This window comes from Sinocyclocheilus grahami, unplaced genomic scaffold (assembly GCF_001515645.1).
Source record: "Sinocyclocheilus grahami isolate Dianchi unplaced genomic scaffold, SAMN03320097.WGS_v1.1 scaffold3555.1, whole genome shotgun sequence".
Taxonomy (NCBI): Eukaryota; Metazoa; Chordata; class Actinopteri; order Cypriniformes; family Cyprinidae; genus Sinocyclocheilus; species Sinocyclocheilus grahami.
Genome location: NW_015508660.1, coordinates 15,198 through 20,398, shown reverse-complemented (window position 1 = coordinate 20,398; position 5,201 = coordinate 15,198).

Here is a 5,201-nt window from a genome sequence, read left to right as displayed (position 1 = left end):
TTTCATGCCTATTCACAACAAGAACAATAACTATAATGATAACTATATTAGCATCCCCTTCAACAGACTATAACATTTTGTTTATCCCCAAAAATTGCTGCAGTTTCATCATCTGCTGCTTTAAATGCACAAGTTGATTAAAACTGATGGATTATGAATTGCAAACAGTACAATGACTGTGATTACAAGGACCACTTATGAACATCAGAAATATACCAGTTATTAGAAATAAGTTTAACATCCCTCTTCAGGTTCCACCCCTGTACATTGCATATGTTACATATTTTGGAGTAAATTTAGTGCCATTTCATTTAGATTATTAAATTATTGTTCTTCTGAGATGCACTACAGTAAATCAGCAAGTAAATATTTATACTAACAGAGGATCAGAGATTGCTTTTCCATCACTGAATTCAACAGGTACTTCCATGGATCTGCTACTCTTCACAGACACACCGCTGGGTTCTGGAGACTTCAGAGATCACTTTTCCATCGCTGAATCCAAAAGGTGCTACCATGGATCTGCTACTCTGCACAGACACACTGCTGGGTTCTGGAGACTCTGATCTTGGTGTCTTGCTCTTGCTGATACTGACACAAGACAAACAAAGCAGCATTTTATACACCACAGATGGTTAGTTCACCCCAGAACAAATATTCTGTCATTTCAAACATGTAAGACTTTCCTTCTTCTTTGAAACACAAATGAAGCTATTTTAATGAAACCTGAGTAATCTCTGTATCTCCATTCATAGTCCATGCCACCAAAACTTTGAAGATCCAAAAGGGTCTTTTTAAAGGGTGTAATACTCCAGACGAGAAGCACAGCGCTGTGTCACACCACTTTTAAAACACATTTCGAACACATTGTTTATTATGAGTGTACACCTCAACATCTGTCCACAGCACCCAGGTATGACTCAGGAGGCTGTTCAAAATCCTGCTGTGCCACTAACACAATAACCTCAGTGTGAATGCATATGTGACTTTTGCTGTTGTGAGAACATTCATTGTCATGTGCTGCCACTTACTGGAGGAACCAGGTCACAACACACTTCAATAGCAATGTTACATTAACATTAATTAAAAGGATGAGGAAAACGCAATGAGTTTGGGAAATACCCTGAATTATACTGTACATCACAAACCACTAATTTTTTTAAAGACAAAATTTGGAACTCAGCTGCATGGAAGAAGATTGCTGCTGTTATCAGATTTTCAGGTGAGATTCTGAATTATTTCAGTTAACATAAGCTCTGGGGTAAAAGGTTCAGTGATTGAGCTTAGCAACTGTTGGATTGAATTGTACAGTACAATCATAACAGTACCGACTGTACAGCCTGCACTCAGGACTGTTATACACGTGCTGCATGCATGCTTTCTGCGTCATGCGTTTTATTTGCGGGGTCTGTGTGCAGCATGTGCATAACGATGCTCAGAGCAGGCTGTACCGGTGTTAAATATACGGCCCTCAAGACAGAACAGGCAGGTTATCGATGAGTAACAGAGCAGAATAAGGATGTAGCAAAGTGTGGATGTGCTGTCCTTGAAGGACGTTCAACTCAGTTTTGTTTATATTTTGCTTAGCCTATAATTTTAAATGACAGATGTCGTATTTATTTTAGGGCTGGGCAAGGTAACGCGTTATTTTCATAGTCCATGCCACCAAAACTTTGAAGATCCAAAAGGGTCTTTTTAAAGGGTGTAATACTCCAGACGAGAAGCACAGCGCTGTGTCACACCACTTTTAAAACACATTTCGAACACATTGTTTATTATGAGTGTACACCTCAACATCTGTCCACAGCACCCAGGTATGACTCAGGAGGCTGTTCAAAATCCTGCTGTGCCACTAACACAATAACCTCAGTGTGAATGCATATGTGACTTTTGCTGTTGTGAGAACATTCATTGTCATGTGCTGCCACTTACTGGAGGAACCAGGTCACAACACACTTCAATAGCAATGTTACATTAACATTAATTAAAAGGATGAGGAAAACGCAATGAGTTTGGGAAATACCCTGAATTATACTGTACATCACAAACCACTAATTTTTTTAAAGACAAAATTTGGAACTCAGCTGCATGGAAGAAGATTGCTGCTGTTATCAGATTTTCAGGTGAGATTCTGAATTATTTCAGTTAACATAAGCTCTGGGGTAAAAGGTTCAGTGATTGAGCTTAGCTACTGTTGGATTGAATTGTACAGTACAATCATAACAGTACCGACTGTACAGCCTGCACTCAGGACTGTTATACACGTGCTGCATGCATGCTTTCTGCGTCATGCGTTTTATTTGCGGGGTCTGTGTGCAGCATGTGCATAACGATGCTCAGAGCAGGCTGTACCGGTGGTAAATATACGGGCCTCAGACAGAACAGGCAGGTTGTCGATGAGTGACAGAGCAGAATAAGGATGGAGCAAAGTGTGGATGCGCTGTCCTTGAAAGACTTTCAACTCGGTTTTGTTTATATTTTGCTTAGCCTATAATTTTAAATGACAGATGTCGTATTTATTTTAGGGCTGGGCAAGTTAACGCATTAATTGATTAATGCCAACAATTATTTTATCGCACATTAATGCAGTTTTTTATTATTATGAAAGTCCGTTGCTCACTGGCTCTGAAGGAGGGGTGGGATGTTGATCAGTAGCCTACTGGGATGGGTGTCATCACGTGTCTCAACCAATGAGAGCATCTGGGGTGGGCCTAAGACTGCAGCAGCGCTCACATGAAGCGCTCACGACTTAAGTGGGAAATCGGAAATCGCTCTTGCGCGATTCGCGTTCACACTACATGCGTACTACGCCCGAGCCCAACTGAACCACGCTTTGGCCCACCTCTTCCAACCGAGCCAGAGACGGCTAAACGAAACGCGGCCAAGCGAGGCACGGCGCAATCACACTAGTCAAATGAACCAGGCTTACGATGCTCAGAGCAGGCTGTACCGGTGGTAAATATACGGGCCTCAGACAGAACAGGCAGGTTGTCGATGAGTGACAGAGCAGAATAAGGATGGAGCAAAGTGTGGATGCGCTGTCCTTGAAGGACTTTCAACTCGGTTTTGTTTATATTTTGCTTAGCCTATAATTTTAAATGACAGATGTCGTATTTATTTTAGGGCTGGGCAAGTTAACGCGTTATTTTCATGTTAACGCATTAATTGATTAATGCCAGCAATTATTTTATCGCACATTAATGCAGTTTTTTATTATTATGAAAGTCCGTTGCTCACTGGCTCTGAAGGAGGGGTGGGATGTTGATCAGTACTAGGATGGGTGTCATCATGCGTCTCAACCAATGAGAGCATCTGGGGTGGGCCTAAGACTGCAGCAGCGCTCACATGAAGCGCTCACGACTTAAGTGGGAAATCGGAAATCGCTCTTGCGCGATTCGCGTTCACACTACATGCGTACTGCGCCCGAGCCCAACTGAACTGCACTTTGGCCCACCTCTTCCAACCGAGCCAGAGATGGCTAAACGAAACGCGGCCAAGCGAGGCACGGAGCGATCACACTAGTCAAATGAACCAGGCTTTGGGGGTCAAACGCACTCGGACATTAATGTTATAAATTGAGATTTACAAGAAATATTTGAACTGTAAAAAAAAAGCACCATATTTGTTTAAAGTGTTTGCAAACCAAATGTTATTGCACTTTTGTTCATATAGCAGTACTTTTAAATGAAAAAAGTTCACAATACACTACTTTTGAATTCATTATTGAATTTTGTGCATAACAATGCGTTTAAGCGCGATTAATCGCAGAAAATCATGTGATTGATCGTGATTAAAAAATGTAAGCGTTGCACTAATTTATTTATTTTTTTTTCTCTGTGTAACTGTGTTACCAGAAAAATGTCAAACGAATTTAGTTGCTATTTTGACAAGATTAATAAAAATAGGCTTGCTAATAGGCTATTTTTGTGCAACCTACATTTTAAAATTTTTCTCTCTGCAACACTTTTTTCTATTGTGTTGTAAATGTTAAACAAATTGTATCCTGATAAGATGAATAAAAATAAGAAATACAATTTTTGTACAACATTTTTATTTTCTCTCTGACACTTTTTTTCCTACTGTGTTGGCAGCAAAATGTTAAACGAATTTTGAACAAAGAGTGAATATATAGCGGGAGCGGGTGGGTGCGGAATATAACCTTGCGGGAGCGGGACTAAAAAAACAGTCCCGCTCAGACCTCTATCGGCAACCCTGCTGACTTGTAGGCTACAAGATACAACAGATATTTTTTAACAGGATTTTTAACATACGTGACTGGATTTTACTTATTAAGTGACCATAACTCTTCACAAAACTTGGATTAAATCACTTGATTCATATGGATTAGTATTACGATGCATTTATGACTGATTTGGATCTTCAAACTTTCGGTTCCATTAACTTTCATCAGAAGAACAGAATTTAAGCTTTTTAAAATCGGGTGATTTGATCTCAGTCTCAATGTCAATGATTTTATTGCTTATCAGCTGAACAGAAATCTTTCTGAAAATGATTCCAGTGACATATTTCCTTTGTGTTGTTGTTGCTATATTTGTGGTGTGGACTTCACTATTTTCACTGAATTAGAACAATTGTTTATTATTATAGTTACTGTACTTGTGAACAGGCCTTTAATATATAGATTCATTAACAGGATTCAGTCATCAAAGAGCAACAGTGAAAGTGAAGGTTCAGGGAAGTAATGTTGAGCCTCTTTGTGAATGTATTAGAATGCACTGTAAGACGCTGTGGTTTAAAAACATCTGCCAAATGCAAAAATGGCCGTGTTACCTGAGGTCAGAGGTCACATTTTCATCAGAAGGATGATTCCTCATGGATTGATTGCCATTTGATCCAGCAGATGAATAACTCATTTTAGAGCAAGTGTCCTCGTACTCTCCTTTATCAAAGTGTGTTGAAAGATTGATTTCAGGCCTTTCGTGTGGAAACAAAGAGATAAAACAATGCTTTTGAGTAGTTCAATTAAAATGCTTTATCCCAAAGTACACTGGAGTAAACACATTAATGCACTGTCACTGCAGGAACTTGCAGTTTAATCCCCTCCCATACAACTACAGTACAACAACAGAGCATTGTTGTACAATTACAGTTAAGTTCAGTGCAATACAACATATGATTAGTTATAGCAATTAAATTCAATACAGCACAACTGCAATGAAAAATGAACTAGACTGCAATTA